Source organism: Tenrec ecaudatus, chromosome X (assembly GCF_050624435.1).
Source record: "Tenrec ecaudatus isolate mTenEca1 chromosome X, mTenEca1.hap1, whole genome shotgun sequence".
Lineage (NCBI taxonomy): Eukaryota > Metazoa > Chordata > Mammalia > Afrosoricida > Tenrecidae > Tenrec > Tenrec ecaudatus.
Window position 1 is genome coordinate 135,933,035 of NC_134548.1, and position 23,049 is coordinate 135,956,083.

The window sequence follows — 23,049 nt, forward strand, 5'->3', positions numbered from 1 at the left end:
AGTTGTTTTTTGTCACTTTGTAAAGGTAGCTCAGGCAAAAGTCCAGGCATCACAATATTAGTTCTCTTTATTCGTGGAATTTGATTAGGTAATTCAAAAAGATTCATGTCATATTCTCACTGTAGAATATTTTATCTTATTTCCTTTTTCCTCCACACCATCTCCTAGGATACATTAAGTACTCTATACTGACTACTCTCTGTTTGATTGCCAAATACTTAAAAGCCAGAAGTAGATTTTAAAACATTTTTCAGAGACTTCTGGGGAAATGGTGACACATACCAGAGGGACTCCACAGAGTTCAGCCCAGGAGAGTTGCTTAGAGGGAAATTCAACACTGCTGGAATACAGGAGGAGCACTTTAAATATAAGTAGACACAGACCCACAAGGTTTTGAGGGGCTGGTGGCTTTTGGCTTATCACAATGGAGGTCAGGTGGGGCTTGATCTTAGCCCCACCATGGTCTCTGCTGGAGCCGGGACCTTTTGGAGCCAGCGGGGCTTAATCTTAACACAGCCAAATTTTGCTGCCACCTTAGGGGCAGGGATTAAACACTTGAAGCTCCAAAGGCAGGGATTGGGGCTCAGCTACATTATTACTATTGTTACCCTCTCTTCTCTCTTTCCCCCACAGTCTCAGAGGGCTTACTTTTTTTTTCTTTCTCCTCTTTATCGCTTTCCTGTTCTCTCACACTTCACTTCTGACATGCAGACCACTCCCCTTACCCTAGGGGATTTTCACCGGTACCACACCCAGTTAGGTGAGCTCCACCCTGTGCAGCTACCCCGAGGCTGGGGACCCTGCCAACCTCCACCAGAGGATACTCCACCCAACTTCTTACCATAGAATTCCTGCCTGTGTGCCTGGTGGCCTAAGGCAGCTCAGTCAACAATAGCAAGAATAAGGGATGAAAGAGGGGACATTACAAGAGACCCTAATGAAATCAAAAGGACAATTGCACAGTACTACGAAGCATTGTACTCCAATGAATTCAACAACATGGAAGACATGGACAAAGTCTTGGAAAAACAATTCCTCCCTAGACTATTCTTGATGGACGTCAAGAATCTAAACAGACCTATAGCAGTAGAAGAAATAGACAAGGTTATCAAGGGATTACCAACAAAAAAATCCCCTGGACCAGATGACTTCACTGGAGAATTCTACCAAGCATTTAAGGAAGAACTAACACCAATCCTAAACAAACTCTTCCAGAAAATAGTAAAAGATGGAAAACCCCCGAACTCTTTCTATGAAGCTAGTAAAATTCTGATACCAAAACCGGGCAAGGATGCCACAAGGTTTGAGAACTACAGACCAATATCTGTAATGAACATTGATGCAAAAATCCCTGACAAAATATTGGCCGATAGAATACAAAAGTATATAAAACGAATAATTCACCATAACCAAGTGGGATTCATACCAGGGATGCAGGAATGATTCAACATACGAAAGACCATTAGTATTATTCGTCACATTGACATGAAAAACTATAAGAACCACATGATAATATCAATAGATGCAGAAAAAGCACTTGACAATGATAAATACCAATTCCTGTTTAAGACATTTGAGAAGATAGGAATGGAAGGGAAATTCTGTAAGACAATACAAACTATATATGAAAATCCAACAGCCAACGTGGTAGTCAATAGAGAAAAGACAAACACAATCCCACTGAAAAAGGGAACCACTCCTGTTTAATATCATGCTGGAGGTTTTAGCTAACACCATAAGGCAAAGAATATCAAAGGTATTCATTTGGGGAAAGAAGAGGTGAAATTCTTGTTATTTGCAGATTATATGATTTTATGTATCGAAAATTCCAAAAGCTCCACAAGGGGAGTACTGGAAGCAATAGAGGAGTTTAGCAGAGTGGCAGGATACAAGGTAAACAAACAGAAGTCCATCAGACTGTTATGCACATTGGATAAGACCACAGAAAAGGAGATGAAAAAAGGTGGTACCCTTCACAATAGCCAAACACAATTTGATATATCTAGGGATATACCTGACTAAAAGAACAAAAGATATATATGAGGAAAACAACAGAACACTATTACAAGAAACCAAGAGTGACCTCAACAAATGGAAGAATATCCCATGCTCGTGGATTGGAAGATTCAATATAGTCAAGATGTTAGTTCTGCCAAAGGCACTATATAAGTTTAATGCCATCCCGATACAGTTACCCTCATTTTTCTTCAAAGTAATGGAAAAACTTATTACCAACTTCATATGGAGAGGGAAGAAGCCCAGAATTAACAGAGAACTTCTCACGAAGAAGAACACAGTAGGAGGCTTTACCTGACTTTAACACATACTATACAGCCACAGTTGTCAAAACCTCATGGTACTGGTACAATGACAGATACTCAAACCAATGGAAAAGAACTGAAAACCCAGAAATAAAATCATCAGCATACAGACAACTGATCTTTGATAAAGGCCCAAAAAAATATCCAATGGGAAGCAGATGCCCTCTTTAACAAGTGGTGCAGAAAAAAATGGATAATTACCTGCAGAAAAATGAAGCAAGACCCTTATCTCACTCCATGCACAAGAATAAACTCAAGGTGGAGACCTTGAAGTTCTACCCCAAACTATTAGGACCATCAATGAGGGAATTGGAAACAACTTGAGAACTTTGACACAGGGAATACATAGGCTATCAGAAATAGGGCAGGACGCAAACACAGAGGAGGCACAAATTGACAAATGGGATATCCTGAAAATAAAACCCCTGTGTACATCGAAAGAATTCACCACAAGAGTAATAAGAGAGTCTGCAGACTGGGAAAACATCTTTAGCAATGACACATCAGACAAACGCCTTATTATTAAAATCTAGAATACTCTGCTAGCTTCCAAAAATAAAAAAACTAATTTCCCACTGAGGAGGTAGGCAAAGGACCTTAACAGAAGTTTCACAGGGGCAGAAATCTGAATGGCCAACAAACATATGAGAAAATGTTCCCAATATTTAGCCATAAAAGAAATGCAAATTAAAACAACGAGGTACCACCTAACACCCTCAAAGATATCCCAATTCAAAAAATCAGAAAACAACAAGTGTTGGAGGGGTTGTGTGGAGACAGAAATTCTCTTCCATTGCTGGTGGACCTGTAAGTACCTATAGCCACTATGGAAATCGATCTCACAGTATCCAAAATGGATGGAAATCGAGTTAATAAATGACCCAGCAATCCTCCTACCGGGCATATACCCAGAAAAGGCAAGAAACAAACCACGGCCAGATATCTGTACTCCAATGTTCATTGGAGCACAGTTCACAATTGCAAGGAGTTGGAAACAACCCAAATTTCCATCAACTGATGAGTGGATTAAAAAGCTGTGGTACATACATACAATAGAGTACTATGCATTGCTAAAAAGTAGTGATGGATGCATGAAGCACATCACTGCATGGGAAGAACTGGAGGAAATCATGCTAAGCAAAGTAAGCCTAGCACAAAAGGACAAGTACACCATGAGTCCGCTGAGGTAAGCTTTAAAGAAAATGCAAAAGGGGCATATGGGAAAAAGTTACTGTATACAAACATTCCTGGGGTGAGGATCAGGTAGTATGGCAGGGACCAGACCAAATACAGGATACATATGGTAGACAAGTATAAAGGAGGTGGGGAAAGGGAAAAAAATAATAATTAAAAAGAAATGGGTAGTGGGGCTACAGGGCACTAACCCACCCAAGGGCAGGGTATGGTTTATATCTCCACAGGGAAAGAGGGATGAGACTTTAACCCAGTGCTCCAAGATGTGAATGCAACATGCTGGCATGGAGTAGGGAACCAGTGGAGAGGTCTGAGGGGCTGACCCAAATCCCAACTACTACTTGGACACCTGCCCCTCCCCACAGAAAATGTATCCCAAAGAACAGCATTGAATCTGCAGCTCCGCAAGAGAGATATATCTGATCAGAGCACAGGGGAGTAGATGAAGGGGGAGGAGTAGAGAGTGGAACACATCCTGGCCCACCAGGCCGTGAGGATGATGTTCCTGATTAGAGCAGCTAGTCCACAGGGAGGACCACATGGCCAGCCCCTCTATGGGACATGATGTCCCTCATTGATCCATGGTCCTTCTGGGGACAGCACTGGAGACTCTGTGGGAATTGCGCCTGATATGATCCCGCCACGCCGAAGCAGAGCACTAAGGGGGTGCAACAGAACAGCAAGGGAACAGAGAGGCGAGGTCCCCAGGGAATGCTGAAGGTGGATTTGGGGGCCAGGGCGTGGTGCCCCAACAGACTTGACTGGAAGACACTCCTGAAGGCCAACAAACAGTCCTTGAACTAACTACAACCATTTCTTTCTCACTGCTGTTTTGGTTTGTTTTTTTGTCATTGGTTTGCTATTGTTGTTGTTTTGTTGTATATTATTGCTTGGTTTTGCTCTGTCTTGTTTTGGTGCATGTTATTATCTCTGCAGGTCTGTCTAAATAAGATAGGCTGGATGAATAATCTGGAGGAGAAAACAATGGGACAGACAGTTCCGGGGGCACATGGGAGAGGGGAAGGTGGGGGGACAGGTAGTGGTATTGGCAAACCCAGGGACAAGGGAACAACAAGTGATCCAAATCGGTGGTGAGGAGGGTGTGTGAGGCCTGGTAGGGTGTGATAAAGGGTAAAGTAACCAAGAGGAATTAGTGAAACCCAAATGAAGACTGAGCATGATAGTGGCACGAGAGGAAAGTCAAAAGAAATCGAGGCGGGAACTACTAGGCAAAGAGCATTTATAGAGGTCTGGGTGAAGGCATGTACATATGCAAATATGTTTATATTTGGGGATGGGGAATTAGATCTATGTACATATATTTATAGGTTTAGTCTTAGGGTAGTTGAGGGACACTGTGCCTCCACTCAGGTGCTCCCTCAATGCAAGAATACTTTTTTCTATTAAATTTGCATTCTGTGATGTTCACCTTCCCGACAAAACCACTGAGGACAAAGAGGGTGAATGGGCAAACGTGGTGAAGAAAGCTGATGGTGCCCAGCTAACAAAAGATATAGCATCTGGGGTCCTTAAAGGCTTTAAGGTAAACAAGCGGCCATCTAACTCAGAAACAACAAAGCCCACATGGAAGAAGCACACCAGCCTGTGTGATCACAAGGTGCTGAATGGATCAGTTATCAGGTATCAAAGAACAAAAAAATCATATCATAGTGAATGATGAGGGGAGTGCAGAGTAGAGATCCAAAGGTCATTTGTAGGCCAATGGACATCCCCTTACAGAAAGGTCTCAGAGTGGAGAGGAGCCAATCAAGGTGCGACATAGCAACAATGAAACACACAACTCTCCTCTAGTTCCTAAATGCTTCCTCCTCCCCCACTATCATGGTCCCTATTCTACCTTACAGAACTGGCTAGACAAGAGGATGTACACTGGTACAGATAAGAAATGAAAACACATGGAATCCAGGCGGATGATCCCTTCAGGACCAGTGGTGTGAGTCATGATACTGGGAGGTTGTAGGGAGGGTGTGTTGGAAAGGGGGAACTGATTACAAGAATCTACATGTGACCTCCTCCCTGGGGGAAGAAGAACAGAAAAGTAGGTTAAGGGAGACATCGGACAGGGCAAGATATGACAAAATAATCATTTATAAATTATCAAGGGTTCACGAGGGAGTGGGGAGCAGGGAGGGAGGGGGAAAATAAGAAGCTGATGCCAGGGGCTTAAGTAGAGAGCAAATGTTTTGAGAATGATGAGGGCAATGAATGTACAAATGTGCTTTACACAATTGATGTATGTATGGATTGTGATAAGAGTTGCATGAACTCCTAATAAAACAAGTAAAAAAAACTTTTTTCTAGAGTATTCTAAAAAATATAAATAGACCATGTTAGTGGTTGCCAGCATATTTCTTTTTGCTTCAATGGCCACAGAAATAACATGTACTACTTGTCTACCACTTGATTTCAAGCTCTGTTAAATATGAATATCCTTGTGACAAATTTTCATTTCATCCCTAGGGTTTCTTTGCATTGTGGTGCTCAAAGTTCCGTGGTTTAGGGAGCAAAGGAGAGTGTATTAGCATACATCTTAGAGATGGTAGTAGCATTTAAATTCCTTCATGAAGTCAGGTTCAGATCTGAGATTTTCTCTCCGCAATATTTCAGATTATTCTGCCAAACTGGGCCTAACTTCTCAGATTTTTTTTCCAGCAATTGCCAGAATTTCTATGACTTCTCACAGTTTTCTCACAAATGCCAATTTCTGAGGTCTAAAGAAAAGGTAGTTTCTAACTGGTAAAGCTGTCTCTAAAATTGACGTTCCTGCAAGCAAGCTAAATAATTGCACAATGAGTGGCAATGAATGAATTGGAAGGCCAGAATATAATTTTGAAATAGGGAAAAATAAAGAGAAAGCATTCAAACTCCTCTTTGCCTAGATCTCTGTCAAAAGTCAGGCACATGTTTGACCAATGACAACATAGTCTGCATTAGACCCATCTTCTGGTCTTGTTCTCTGTCAAGTATATGCATAATACTGCTTGGCCGGTTCACCTTGGCCTTACTATCCCACATGACTTTTCTCACTTTATACTTCTTATGTAATTAACATACTACCAAGAGATATGTTCAAAACAATTAAGTGGTTTTATTTTCTTTATCATAAGATTAAAACCTCTCACCATGCTAGCTACTTCTACATCCAGTCGAAACCCTTACTATTCTCCACTTGATGAGCTACCTTCTGGTTACACTGAATTCCACCACCCGCACCCACCAACTACAGCTCATTATCCATCATCAATAGCCACCAACCACACTCATAACTCGTACCCAGTTCCCATTATGCCGTGCTTTATTACATTTGTTCATCAGCCCCACTCTATCACCACTCACCAGTCCTGCTTACTATGGTCTCTCCCATGAGACCTGTCTACCAACAACAACCCTATTTACCCCTACTCTTACAATCACTTTGGCTTAGACCTGTTAATTGTCTTAAAATCTCTTTAAATGTTTCGTGCATCAATCCCCATTTCTCTAATATCTCCTACTTTGTTCTAGATCAGACTACCACCATCTCTCCCCTGAAATAAAACCACGACAGCCCTTCTGTAAATGATTCTGCACACTGTAATTTTCACCACATCAAAGTAGCACTCTGTGCATCCTCGAGGAACTCAAATTATGTTCCTTTGCAGTGTTCTTTGTCTGGAGAAGAAAAAGTAGTTTGAAGTGACAAGATAAGAGCTGTAGCTGACTGGGTTGGATAGGGTTTCCCATCAAAATTCTTATATGACAGCAGCCCTTGTTACTCTCAAAGAATGAGCAGGTACATTTTCATGGTAATGAAAAGGTCAGGGACGTTACATAAGAAAAGTATCATGGACCCTAGGCACTGGGCCTCCTGGATTCGTTGACCCTGTATATTGATTAAACAAAATAAATACTGGTGGGGGAATACCTGAGTTAGGTCTACACCAGCAAAATGTAAGTAATAGCTCATCCAGCTAAAATATTCAGTTAAAGATGTTGCGTCTCAGAAGTGTTCACAATTTTCCCAAGGTTATATAGTTCACAGGTGAAGGAGCTAGAACAAAACCCAAATCATAGGCTCTTAATCATGATATTATACAACTTCTCTAAATGTAACCTTTCATCTTGTTGTTAGGTACCATCGAGTCAATTCTGACTCATAGCAACCCTATTAACAAAACGCCAGCTGGGCCTGCACCATCTTGACAATTGTTATTACTTTTGAATCCTTTGTTGCACCAACTGTGTCAATCCATCTTGTTCAGGACCTTCCTCTTTTTCCACTGTCTTGGAAAAAGCCTGGAAAATATCACATTGGTTGCTACAAGATGCTGTTGGCACCACATAAACAAGGCAAAGAACAAAACTACATGATTATATCAATAGATGCACAAAGAAATTTGAAAATATCCAACACTCATTTCTGATAAAAACACTCAATAAAATAGGAATAGAAAAAATACAAAAAATAGGAAGAGAAGGGAAAATCCTCATCATAACAAAAGCCATATACATAAAAACAACAGCCACCATCATGCTCAATGTGAAAAATTATAAACATTTTCCCTGAAAACAGGGACCAGACAAGAATTCTTCCTGTCACCATTTTTATTCAACATTGTACTGGAAGTCTTAGCTAGAACCATCGGACAAAAAAAAGAAATCAATGGAAAACAAATAGGCAAAGAAGAAGTGAAATGCTCACTATTTTCAGATAATATGATCATATGGAGAACCCAAAAGATTCCACTAAAGCCTGCTGAAAACAATCAAGGGATTCAGCAAAGTAGCATGATACAAAAATAACAAGCAAAAATCAATTGTGTCTTGTATGCCAGAGAAAAGAGCTACATTAAAGAAGAAGAAAGCAATACCATTTGCCATAATCACAAGATAAAAGCCTTAGAAATAAACCTAACTAAAAAACAAAAGATCTGTACAGAGGAAAACTACAGAACACTTTTACATGAGACAAAAAAGATCTACATAAGTGGAAGAACACATAAAAGAAAGAATATCCTGCGTTCATGGATAGACAGACTTAATATTGTCAAAATGCCCAAGCTACCTAAAGCAATCTACAGCTACAGTTCAATTTCAATCCAAATCTTTAAATAGTTATTTAAATACCAACTTAATAATAGCAAAGAAAAAAACCCAGGATAAGCACAGAACTTCTTAAAAAGAAGAACCAAGTAGGAGGCCTCATACTACCTGACCTTAAATCTACTACAGAGTCACAGTAGTCAAACAGCATGATATGAGTATGCAAACCAGTAGATATGGATAGATAGATAAGCCAATGGAACAGAGCCGAACAGAAAGGCCAGAAGGAAATGCACCCACCTATAGGCAACTGATCTTCATCAAAGAACCAAAAATCATTAAATGGAATAAAGACAGTCTCTTCAACAGATGGTGTTGAATAAATCAGCTCTTCATATGCAGAGGAATGAATGAGGACTCATAAATTCATTTTTGTGCATCTATTAAAGACCTAAGTGTAAACTCCACAGCTATCAGGAGAATCAATGAGACAATTGCAAGACACTTAAGGGCTCTATTGCAGGGCACATACAAACACTACCAAGTATACTAAAAAAGCACACACAGTGGAAGACAAAGTAGGTGACTGGGACCTGCCAAAAATAAATCACTTATGCACTTCCAAAATTTTCATGAAAAGAGTAAAACAAGAGTCCACAGATTGGGGAGGGCGGAGGGTTTACCAATGACAAGGCAAGCTTCTAATTACCAAAATCTGCAGAACTCAACAACACCACAATAAGAGAGTAACAAGTGGTGCAATTGAAAAGACATGAACAGACAGTTCACCAAAAATGACATTCAAGATGTGGGACATAGAGAAGGTAAAAGGAAACAGAGAAAATATCTAGGAAGCAAAGTTATGGATACAGGTATAAGCATAGGTGTGAACATATGTAAACATTAATTTATAAAAATAGTGGTATTGGCCTATGTACATATATCTATAAGGCAATACACTGAGATAGTGGACGAACTTTGGGCCTCTGCTCCTGCCCTCCCTCAATGCAAGAACACTCTGTCCTAACAATATGGCATTCTGTGATGCTCACCCTCCTGGCACAATCGAGGAAGACAAAATGGATGTATAAGAAAATGTAGTGAAGAAAGTTGATGGTGCCCAGTTATCAAAAGATATAGCACCTGGGCTCTTAAAGGCTTGAAGTTAAACAAGCAGTCTTCTAGCAGAGAAGCAAGAAGACCACATGGAAGAAGCACACCAGCCTGTGCGATCATGAGGTGTCCAAGGAATCAGGTATCAGGCATCATGAGAACAAAAAAATCATATCATTGTGAATGATGGGGGGATTGCAGAGTGGAGACACAAAACCCATTTGTAGGCCACTGGAGATCCACTTACAGAAGGGTCTCGGGGAGGAGACGAGCCAGTCAGGGTGCAGTGTAGCAACAATGAAACATACAACTTTCCTCTAGTTCCTAAATGCTTCCCCCGACCACCACAATCATGATCTCAATTCTACATTATGAATATGAGTAGACCAGAGGATGTATGCTTGTACAGATAGGAACTGGAAACACAGGGAATCCAGGGCAGATGATCCCTTCAGGACCAGTGATGAGAGTGGCAATACGGGGAGGATGGAGGGAGGGTGGGGTGGAAAGGGGGAACCGATTACAATGATCTACATATAACCTCCTTCCTGGGGGACAGACAACAGAAAAGTGGGTGAAGGGAGACATCTGACAGGGCAAGATATGACAAAATAATAATATATAAATTGTCAAGGGTTTATGAGGGAGGGAGAACGGGGAGGGAGTAGGGAGAATGAGGAGCTGATGCCAGGGGCTTAAGTGGAGAGCAAATATTTTGGGAATGATGAGGGCAAAGAATGTACAAATGTGCGTGACACAATGAATGGGTATATGGATTGTGATAAGAGTTGTACAAGCCCCCAATAAAATGGTTAAAAAAATAGAACCCCCTTCAAGAGGAGACCTCACCACACTCCTTCAAGAAGGTGAAAAAGAGAGAAAATGATTCGTTTGATGCCATATAACATTGGATAAGATCGCACCAAATCAATGGACGCTCCACAGGCATGAAAAGGGAGCCTTACTAGAAAGTCAAGTCATGCTTCCAGATTTTGGAGGAAGCATTTATCCTCCTGTCAGTGGATAAACAGGGAGGAGCACCTTCACAATAGGAAGGAACACTTAACAATGATTGTGCTATCTTCCTGATTAGACACCTTTCACCTAGTTCTTAGTTCCTATTCAGAGATGCAGGCCGTGTGCTATGTACAACAGTGACCTTAGACTCTATCCTTTCAGGGAACACAACATCCCTCTCAGGCCAGAGCAGAAGGACTCAATGTGGAAAGCCCACTAATTGAACTGGGATTTACCTCAACATTACCTTTATGCATTGTATTCAAGACTGAAACTCCCTGATGGGAAAAGAAGTAGATGGCTGTGGAATTGGCAGTCACTGGACCTTGGTTAGGATCACTTGCTTTGTGGTTGTCCAATGAAAGGTGGCCCAAACCACTGTATATTTACTATTTGAATGCCCTCCTTGCTTTACTACAGCATATATTAATCTGATAAGCAAGGTTCTGCCCTTGTGAATAAATGTTACTGGAAATATTCCCCTGCCACCCACTCCCATGGTCAATGTAAACAGAGTTCGATCATTTAAGAATTCAATCTATATAAATAAACAATTCATGGATTGTGGTCCATACTTATAACTGCCTTTTCTCAACACTATGTTAAATTCTATGCCATTGAATAAATTAATCACACTATCAAGACAACTGCCTTATATCCCAGTGGTATGATTGATAATGGTCACAGTCACAAAATGATAATGAGGCCTTTAAAGTAAACCATAGACGTACATAATCTATAGACAAGTGAATGGATTTGGGCTCACATTTAATTCTAGCTCCAACCCAGGAACAATTAGTTCCTATAACATGGTCCTGTTTGATGCGTGCGCCTCGTGAAGAGATTACTGATTATATGGGTGCTACAGAAAAGTATAGTGAAGAAAATAGATGGTGTTCGCCTATCAAAAAGAATAGCATCTGGGGTTTTAAATGCTTTTATTCAAACAAGCAGCCGTATAAATGAGGCTTCAAGGAAGAAGCGCACCAACCTGTGTGATCCAAGGATGATAAATAACAAAACCCAAATCCAAAGGAGGGAAAGGTATAAGAGCTTAAATTGTGAACACCCAATTATCAGAAGGCTGTGGATGGCAGTGGGGGCCCAAAATCTATCTACAGGGTCTCTACATAGATTAAGCCACTGGCAGATCCCCTCTGACCACAGTCAAGGAACACGAATAACCTTGATTATGATAGATGGAATTGGGTTATAATGAGGTACCTGATCATTTCATCTCCCTCTTGACCCACTTTACGCTTGACCAGTGTTTCTCCACCTTTCGAATTCCGTGAACCTTTAATGCAGGTCCTCATGTTGTGGTGAGTCCCGAAATATAAAATTATTTTCATTGCTACTTCATAACTGTAAATTTGCTACTGTTATGAATCAGGCGACCTCTGTGAAAAGGTTATTTGACTCCCAAAGGGGTCATGATACACAGTTTGAGAACCGCTGCTCTTGACAAAGACTTTCCCTACCCCCTCTGGTCTATTTTAATCTTGCCATTGGTCTTTTTCCCCCCTTGATATATTTGCTGTCTTCATTTTTGTATGTTTTACAGTGTCTGAAGAACAGGATGGGTGGATTTTTAAAGACTATAATTGGTGTGCTGGTTTATTGGGAACATGGGGGCAGGAGGCCAAGGTCGGAAAGAAATGGGGAATAACTAATGAATACGGTAGGGGGAGGATGTTTTAGAACTGACTGTGGTGAGGTATACAAAACTCTTTTTAAATATGACTACATGATGGAAGTGTGTGGTACATGATATATAGCTCAGTAAAACTATTGGTGAATAAAAAGAACATGCTGCTAATCATTTAGAAATAAGGAACTGAGGACTGTAAATAGAAAAGTGATGTAAAGTGGACAACAGAGTAAAAGCATATTCTAGAATCTCTGTTTTATGAAAGAGAAAAGAGCAACATTGTCGTGTATTATAGAGACATCAGAAAGAGCCATGTCACGAAGCTCCCTGGTGGCACCAAATAAAACAATCCGGAATCATAGGAGCCCTCATAAGTAACACAATGGTTATTGCTTGGCTGCTAACCAGAAGTGTAGCAGTTCAAACCCACTCAACAGGTCCATAGGGGGAAAACACTGGCAATATACTCTCATAAAGATCACAGCGTAGATATCCCTATGGGACATCACGAAAGAAGAACAATCCTTGGCAAGGGATTTGAGAATTCTCCCAATAAAGCCAATAAAAATTAATATTTTCCTAGCTCAGGAATCCAAGGTGATTTGACCAAAGCTGGAGATTCTTCTTCTCTTAGATTTTTCATATGTGGTAGAGTGTTTCAGTAACAACCCCCAAAGAAGCTCACCTCCCTTTAGCCTCTCCCATGTGTATTTCCCTATATGCATTGACTTTGAATTTGACCTTGTAATTTGCTTTGACCAGTGGACTACCATAGAACCCTGGATCTCGACATTAATCCGCTTGGAAGGAGCATCGAAATGCAATGCAGTTGAGTACTGAATCAATTTTTCCCATAAGAAATAACTGAAAACTGGAATGCTGAAAGTGGACTTTGGGGCCAGGGCGTGGTGCCCCAACAGACTGGACTGAAAAACGCTCCTAAGGGCCAGCAAACGATCCCTGAACTAACTACAAGCTTTTCTCTTGTGAAAAAAAAAAAGAAATAACTGAAAACTGACTAATGTGTTCTCACAAACCAAGTTTTTACCCTAACCTATATTTATAGGTTTAGTATTAAGGTGGCGGAAGGACCTTGGGCCTCTACTCAAGCACTCCCTCAATGCATGAATACTTTCTTTTTTTAACTTTGCACTCTATGATGCTCACTCTCCCGACACAACTGCTGAAGCCAAAGCGGGTGAACAAGTAAATGTGGTGAAGAAAGCTGATGGTGCCTGGCTATCAAAAGAGATAGGGTCTGGGGTCTTAAAGGCTTGAAGATAAACAAGCGGCCATTTAGCTCAGAAGCAACAAAGCCCACATGGAAGAACACACCAACCTGTGTGATCATGTGGTCCCGAAGGGATCAGTTATCAGGCATCAAAGAACAAAAAACATATCATTGGCTGCACACCTCCATGATATGATCGCCGAAGACAAACGGGTGCATAAGCAAATGTGGCGAAGAAAGCTCATGGTGCCTGGCTATCAAAAGAGATAGTGTCTGGGGTCTTAAAGGCCTGAAGATGAACAAGTGGCTATCTAGCTCAGAAGCAATAAAGCCCACATGGAAGAAGCACACCAGCCGCTGCGATCACAAGGTGCCAAAGGGACCAGGTATAAGGCATCATGCAAAAAAAAAAAAGAATATATATATATATATATATATATATATATATATATATATGTGTGTGTGTGTGTGTGTGTGTGTGTATGTGTGTGTATATATATGTGTGTGTGTGTATACCATAGTGAATGAAGGGGAAAGTGCAGAGCGGAGACCCGAGGCCCAAGTGTCGACCACTGCAGATCCCCTCACAGAGGGGTTTAGGAGAGGATATGGGTCAGTCAGGGTGCAATGTAGTACCGATGAAGAACACAGCTTTCCCCCCAGATCCTGGATGCTTCCTCCCGCCAACTACCATGATCCGAATTCTACCTTGCAGGACTGGATAGGGCAGAGATTATACACTGGTGCATATGGGAGCTGGAGGCACAAGGAATCCAGGGTGGACGATACCTTCAGGACCAGGGGTGTGAGGGGCGATGCTGAGAGTGGACGGTGAGTGGTTTGGAAAGGGGGAAGTGATTAAAAGGATCCACATGTGACCTCCTCCCTGGGAGATGGACGGCAGAGAAGGGGGGGAAGGGAGACTCCAGATAGGGCAAGATATGACAAAATAACAATCTGTGGATTATCAAGGGCTCATGAGGGAAGGGGGAGCGGGGAGGGAGGGGGAAACAGAAGAGGACCTGATGCAGAGGGCTTAAGTGGAGAGCAAATGCTTTGAGAGTGATTAGGGCAAAGAATGTACGATGTGCTTTATATAATTGATATATGCATATGCATGGATTGTGATAAGAGTTTTATGAGCCCCTAATAAAATGTTTTTTTAAATAAATAACTGAAAACTGACTAATGTGTTCTCAACCACCAAGTTTTTACCCTAACCTTGCCTTTTTCATACAAAACATTACACACAAATTTCAAAGTAAATAAGTTCTGAGTTAAATAATATAATTTAAATTAAAAACACACATTTAAAAATATTTAACAAGTACAGTATGGCCCATATCTTGACACTGATGAGGATCTGGATATGTGGATACAGATGTGGAGAGGAGGTATGGAGAAAGAGTCATTATTTGGAAGGGGAGTCCCCTTCCATGAAATCAACTGGTAGCTGCTTTTCAGGAGTTTTGTCCCTTCTTAGCCTTTTTTCACTAGGACCTGGCTGGCTATTGTTTTAAAAAAAAATCTGTCTAATGTGGTCTGCTGTTGGCATTTCCTTAACTGTTTTCTAAAGAGGTTTACTAAATTATCATCAACCATCCTTATCATGATGGTTCTTTTTCAAAAAAAAGCTTTCTTCAGACCCATGTGTTTTATCTAAAATTCACAGTTACAAAAAACCACACAGCTGCAAAAGGGTTAAACCACGGTGTACTAACAATGGCAACTCATACCTAATGACCGAAACATGAACTGCTTTTGTTTACAAAAATCATGTGTGTCGGGTCAGATTGCGATGTTTGTTCAAGCTCCGATGTAAAAATTTCTGGACATTTCATGTTGAAACCCAATGATGTTGAGTCCTGATGCGGTCGGGTACCAGGGTTCTACTGTATCCACAGATGTGATGCAAATAGAGACTTGGAAATTATTTATGTGCTAGAGCTACTCCTGTTGGAACCTCATGTTCTTTCTTTTTATCCCCAAAGAATTTTTTTTTGCCAATTTATTTATTTTAACAATTTATTGGAGCTCATACAATTCTTATCACAGTTCATACATATACATACATCAATTGTATAAAGCACATCTGTACAGTCTTTGCCCTAATCATTTTTTTTCTCTTTTCTTCTTTTACATTTTATTAGGGACTCATACAACTCTTACCACAATCCATACATATACATACATCAATTATATAAAGCACATTCATACATTCCCTGCCCCAATCATTCTCAAGGCATTTGCTCTCCACTTAAGCCCCTTGCATCAGGTCCTCTTTTTTTTCCCCCCTCCCTCCCGGACTCATACAACTCTTATCACCATCCATACATATACATACATCAATTGTATAAAGCACATCCATACATTTCCTACCCCAATTATTCTCAAGGCATTTGCTCTCCACTTAAGCCCCTTGCATCAGGTCCTCTTTTTTTTCCCCTCCCTCCCCTTTCCCCCCTCCCTCATGTGCCCTTGGTAATTTATACATCGTTATTTTGTCATATCTTGCCCTATCTGGAGTCTCCCTTCCCCCTTCTCTGCTGTCCCTCTCCCAGGGAAGAGGTCACATGTGGATCCCTGTAATCAGTTCCCCCTTTCCAACCCACTCACCCTCCACTCTCCCAGCATCGTCCCTCACACCCTTGGTCCTGAAGGTATCATCCACCCTGGATTCCCTGTACCTCCAGCCCTCATATGTACCAGTGTACAGCCTCTGTCCTATCCAGCCCTGCAAGGTAGAATTCGGATCATGGTAGTTGGGGGGAGGAAGCAACCAGGATCTGGGGGAAAGCTGTGTTCTTCATCAGTACTACCTCACACCCTAATTAACCCATCTCCTCGCCTAAACCCCTCTATGAGGGGATCTCCATTGGCCGACACTTGGGCCTTGGGTCTCCACTCTGCACTTTCCCCTTCATTTAATATGGTCTATATATACATATATACATATACACATATATACACATACATACACACACTTATATCTTTTTTTTGCATGATGCCTTATACCTGGTCCCTTGGCACCTCGTGATCGCACTGGACGGTGTGCTTCTTCCATGTGGGCCTTTTTGCTTCTGAGCTAGATGGCCGCTTGTTCACCTTCAAGCCTTTAAGATCCCAGACACTATCTCTTTTGATAGCCGGGCACCATCAGCTTTCTTCACCACATTTGCTTATGCACCCATTTGTCTTCAGCGTTCCTATCGTTGAGGTGTGCAGTCAATGATATGATTTTTTGTTCTTTGATGCCTGGTAACTGATCCCTTTGGGACCCCTCGATCACACAGGCTGGTGTGTTCTTCCATGTGGACTTCGTTGCTTCTGAGCTAGATGGCCGCTTGTTTATCTTCAAGCCTTTAAGACTCCAGTCACTATCTCTTTTGATAGCCGGGCACCATCAGCTTTCTTCACCACATTTACTTGTTCACCCACTTTGGCTCCAGCCGTTGTGTCGGATCCCCAAAGAATTTAAGTTTTATTTGAAAGACATTTACTCCACACACATCTTCTAAAAACTATACAATAACCATTGCTCCAATACCAAAATTTCTAACACAAAATTATACAATTGCTCTAGGTTCTCAAACTGTGGGTCCCCTGTATTAAAGGGTTGTGGCATTAGGAAGGTTGAGAACCACTGCTCTAGTTAGTAAATAAGGGTTGTCCTTCAATGATTGGGGCATATTTAAACCTCAATAAGTTTAACACACACATATCACATTTTAAGTTGGTAAGGTTTAAAAAATATAGATGTATTTCAAATACAACGTTATGTAGGAGCCTACATGTTTTTCGTCTTTAACAGAACCTTAATTTTCAGGGTTCAAAGCTCCATTCTTTAAAAGAAATGACCAAACTTTTTTAAAAATAAGCAAATAAAAGAAATGACCACATAAGGATTTTCTTCCTTAGCTTCAAAGTTTCTACACTCAACTATTTGCCACCCCAAACAACCTTGACATGACTACGTTACTCTCTTACCATCTTACCCAATATAAACAATTTTTAAAAGAAAAGTTTATCATAAACATATGAAACCTCTTTTACATATGAAGATGCTCAGGCTACCCTACTGGAAGACAACAACCACCACACACGTAAGATAGTTTTTGACCACCCAGTCCCAGGCAAGTCCCAGCCTTGTGAGTGACCCCAGGTGAGACCAATAAACTAACTCCTCAGTCCAACTTACCCACAGAATTGTGAGTAAATAACCTTGGCTGTAAACAACCATGTTTGGGGTGGTTGGTTATGCAGCCAAGCTAACTGAAATATCATCTGACTCAAAAACTAAAACACTCACTACAATGGAGTCAATTACTACTCATTGCAACTCTGTAGGACAATATATAACTGACCTTGTGGGTTTCTGAGGATGCAAGTCTTTACAGAAGGAGAAATCCTTTTTTCCCCCATGGAGTGGCTGATGGCTTCAAACTGCTGATCTTGCAGTTAGCAGCCCAATGTATAACCAGGGTTCCTCGGCATCTGAATAGGAGTGGGTAAACTACTCCTTCAGGTGACAAAAAATGTCAAATAAGGAAAAGCTCATGATATACAACTGCTGAATACTCCTTCTCCGGTAGAGAATCACTTTCACGAAAAATATACACAGCTAGCCCCAACTAACTCAAAATTGACCCTGCCTATTTGGAAAACCAACTAGCTGTTCATATTACCTAATGATAACCAGGTGCTAGATTTTGTTCCCCCTTTAAAGAGATGGAAAGTTCTTTTCAAAGACTTGTACTTTATGTCTGATTCCTGCAAACCCCTCTAGAAGGCAAATAGATATTTAATTCCTACATGGATTCCATTTTTTGTGCAGTTTCACCTCCTATCCCCCTAATTACAGAGAGGACTAAATATTACTTGCTAAGGAATTGCGTATCTAAGATTGCCCTTCAAACTTTCAGCTAACATAATTCACATTCTACTTCTTTCATGTTTCAAGGGTGCACATTTCTCCGGGTCTTCGAGGAGACGACACAACTGATATTTCTTAAAACCACAATTCTGCTTTCATGAAATCAACAAAGACATGCAATGGCTTTCTAGGAAGACAAAAGATTGCATTTCTAAAGAAAGGATATCTTTTATGTACCATGAAGATTCAGAATCACTTGTATCCAGTGTCTTTGAGGTTTGACAATTCTTTGACAACTCGACTTTTCTTCGCTTAGGGAAATCTGAACTCTAATAAACCGGTCAAGTGAAATTTCACAGAGAATATAATCCTTAGTGACAATCCTTAGTGACCATAGAATTGCGTTAGAATGACAAAAATGTGACTTTTATCCTGCATGTCTAGGACCTTTCATTAGAATTGTAAAGGTTTGGTTTCACTATTTTTTCTCAAGAAAACTGCTTTTCATACTCAGGCTTTCTTCAACTGAGACCATCAACTCAGTTGATTTGTGCTTATTGTTCAGCAGGCTAAGATCTTGATGCATTCCCCAGTAGGGGCCAGTTGGTTTTTCAGAGGTATAGATTGCATCCTTAACGCCAGCCCCCAAATGCCCCCTAACTTTGGCCGGGACCCCTTGCCCTCAGGAAGGACCAGTGAAACTACCGCTGCATTTGTGCTAACATTGCTACTATGAGAACAACCCGTCTCTCTCAACAGATGCTGGACCTTGCCTTTACCCACACAAGATTTATCTGGAGCAAAAAAGTCCTACCTTGAATTGCAGGCTCTGACACAAACAACCGAAAGTCCATAAAAAACGCATTTATCGTGTCTTAGATTAAAATGGTGAGCAACTATAACAAGTTGTGCAAACAATAAAATGATTTTAAAAATTAAAAAGCTGTTATATGTCTCCCATAGTATTTTTGCAGTAAGTCCATAGGCAGTTGAGCAAGGCAGCTGTGTTCCATGATCATTTAGACATCTAGTTTCCATTCGTGGGATTGTCCCTCTACCTCCTAGATCACAGATGTCACTTGTAAGGTCAAAGTTAGGTTGTCATCAGTCCCAATGTGGAGCAGGTACACTCACTCTGATAAGGGCTAAACATGGCGTATATTATTTCTCCTCAGTTTCCATTGGGGGATAATTCAGTCAAACAACTGCATTGACTAAACAAAGGCATGCAATTGGGGTATCCATGCACCATATTTCCAAGGGAGCACAATGTTTTGAAAGTCAACCAGCAGTTTGTTTGCATAGTCAAAACAAATGCAGACTCAGCCTGGTATTGGTCACTTTGAGTTGGACAATCATATGGCTTACTATGGGAAGAATGACCAAGTCAAGAGAAAGGCCATTGCATTCATCATCAAAAAGAACATTTCAAGAACTATCTTGAAGGCCAATGGTGTCTCTGATTGGTTAATAAATATTCGTTCACAAGGAAGACAAGTTCATACAACTGTAATTCAAATTTACACAATCACAGAAGTTAAGTGTTACAGAAATTAAAGAATTCCACCAAAGTTGTCAGTCTGAAATTTATCAAATATGCAATCACGGTGCACTGCTAATTACTGGTGATTGGAAAGTGAAACCTGCGAAAAAAGAGAATGGATCAACAGTTGGAAAATATCTTAGTGATAGAAATCAATCTTAGTGATAGAATTTTGTGAGAATAATGACTTCTTCATTGCAAATATATTTTTCCCCACAATATAAATGGTGACTAAACATGTGGACTTTACTAGATGGGATATAAAGAAATCAAATTGACTACATCTGTGGAAAGAGATGATGGAGAAACTCAATGTCACCAGCCAAAACAGGTCAGGGGCAGACTCTAGAACAGGCCATCACTGTCCATACTCAAGTTCAAGGTGACGCTAAAGAAAATTAAAACAAGTCCACAAGAGCTAAAATACGACCTTGATTATATGCCACCTGGATTCTGAGAACATCTCAAGAACAGGTCTGATGCGCTGAACACTGAGGCCAGAAGATTGGATAACTAGGGGATGACAGAAAGAGCATAAAAGAAGAAAGAAATTAAAGGCCAAAGTGATGTCAGAAGAGACCGAAAATGGATCTTGAACAAGGAGCAGCAAATGGGAGACATGGTGAAGCAAAAGGACTGCATGGAAATGTTTTAAAGGGCAAAACACTGCTGCACGGGGTTCCCAAGGCTGGCGTCGCGTGGCTCACCTCCACCTGACTTTCAGATCTGGGACTGAACAGCACCCACCACCACGTGACACGTCATCTCCCAAGTCCTGTACTTCATTCACAGCGTCTGTAAGGAAGGCGATAACTGTCGCTACTCGCACGACCTCTCCGACAGCCCCTACGGGGTCCTGTGCAAGTACTTCCAGCGAGGGTACTGCATTTACGGCGACCGCTGCAGATATGAACACAGCAAGCCCCTGAAGCAGGAAGAAGCGTCCTCTGTAGACCCGGCGGTGAAGCCCTCTATCACCATGTCTGCCAGCCTCCCACCTGGAGGTGGACCACTTGCCGAGATGAGTGTCGGGGAAGTGGAGTCGAGAAGTCCACACTTCGCTGCTGTTGGGGCAGGGGCAGAGGACTGGGCGAATGCTGTGGAATTTGTCCCTGGACAGCCCTACTGCGGCCGGACTGCCCTGGCCTGCCCTGAAGCCTCCCCGCAGGGCTCAGTGACCTCGGAGCAGTTGGAGAAAGAGCAGCCTGTGGACACCAAGAAGCAGCTGTGCCCTTACGCCGCCGTGGGCGAGTGCCGCTACGGGGAGAACTGTGTGTACCTCCACGGGGACTCGTGTGACCTGTATGGGCTGCAGGTGCTGCACCCCATGGACGCTGCCCAGCGCTCACAGCACGTCAGATCATGCATCGAGGCCCACGAGAAGGACATGGAGCTCTCCTTCGCCGTCCAGCGCAGCAAGGACATGGTGTGTGGCGTCTGCATGGAGGTGGTCTACGAGAAGGCCAACCCCAGCGAGCGCCGCTTTGGGATCCTGTCCAACTGCAGCCACACCTACTGTCTCAAGTGCATCCGCAAGTGGAGGAGCGCCAAGCAGTTTGAGAGCAAGATCATAAAGTGAGGCTTCTCCCGGCCTGCCGGGGCGTTTCTCTGGGAAGTGTGTTCTCGGGCCGGCCTCACCAGACGGACTGTGTTTTGAGTGCATGTGTTTTCTCTTGACCGGGGGCCTCTCCTGTGTGTCTCAGCTAGCTCCTAGGTCAGTTGGTCTGCCCACTGTAATTTGGAGGAGGAGACCCTGTGTATCCGTTAGTGGACCCCCTCGTCCTCTCTGAGGAGCCTGTGTTCCTGGATTAGCCAGACAAGCCCAGGCAGCAGACCCGCGGTCTGAATGTGTGCTTCCTGGCGTTATCCATTTCCCTCGTATCCTCTTCTGTCCATTAAAGCTAGCCAACACCCCCCCCCTTCCCTTGAGTTGTTCTCGTTATTGAACAAAGCGGCATCCTCTAAACGGAGCAAAGTTGCAAGAAATAAATCTATTTAAATGAAAGGGAAAAAAAAAAGGGAAGCTCCAGAAAATTGAGCATTATAATACAGTGTGCAAAGACACCGAGCTAGAAAACCAAAAGAGGAGAACGCACACAGCACATCTCAAACTGAAACAACTGAAGGAAAATTTCAAGCTTCGAACCGCAATGATAAATGGTTCTGTTGCTGTGTACCATTGAATCAATTCCAGCTCATTATGACGCCGTGAGACCGACTGAAACCGCCTACGGCATGTTCTGCAATCTTTGTGGGAGCAGACCATCAGGTGTTTCCTTCATGCTATAGCTGCTGGGTTCAAGCCGCCAGTCTTTCAGTTAAGCAGGACACCACCAGCTCACCTTTTGCTAGCTTCTTTGAAACAGAGAAAAGAGAGGAACTCTGGGGCCAATAAAGGGTATATTAGTAACACTGTCAGGTTCTTCCTCTGACCTCCTTAGAACATTTCATATTTGTAAGCTTTGGATGTTCTGACCTAATGTCCTCTGTAACATGTCTCCCCGGCCCTCATTTCCCCTCACCAGATTAGTCAATCATCATGAGCATGTGCTTGGCCTCTAAACAGAAGCAATTGCCCTTATATGTCTTCCAGCCTAAATGAGTAAGCTTTCTCAGCAGCTTGAGTGGTCTCCTCTACTCTTATTTCAGCAAGTAGAAAAGATACCCCATCCTCGTGGCCAAGGCACCATACCCTTGTATAGTCTGAACCTTGGATGGCTAAACCTACCTGCAGTCCCACCAGCTGTTAAAATAACCGACACACATACGTTGCCCTTATTCAGCTTGGTATTAATAACCTTTCATCTGACAAATGTAACAATAAGTAAAGTATTCACCATCTGGGAATTTCTGGGGCTGTTCCTGGGAAACGCTTCCAAGGACACCAATTTGGTTCTCATTCCCCTCGTATCCCTGTGCTCCTGGGTCCCATGTTTACAGTGTCGGGAAAGCTAGCACGAAGGTAAGAAAACACATACCCAAGGATTCAGTGAATCATTTTAGGCTAGCACCATAGCCAGTGAGTCAAAAGGGAGGCCTCGCTCTTCTGCAGCCCTCTACTAT

The 23,049-nt window shown here is 42.0% G+C and overlaps 1 pseudogene; it reads left to right on the top strand.

The window, feature by feature from the left end:
- The first annotated feature begins 9,330 nt into the window (after window positions 1-9,330).
- Window positions 9,331-21,902, top strand: LOC142433739 (E3 ubiquitin-protein ligase makorin-1 pseudogene; annotated as a pseudogene).
- Window positions 21,903-23,049: the final 1,147 nt, after the last annotated feature.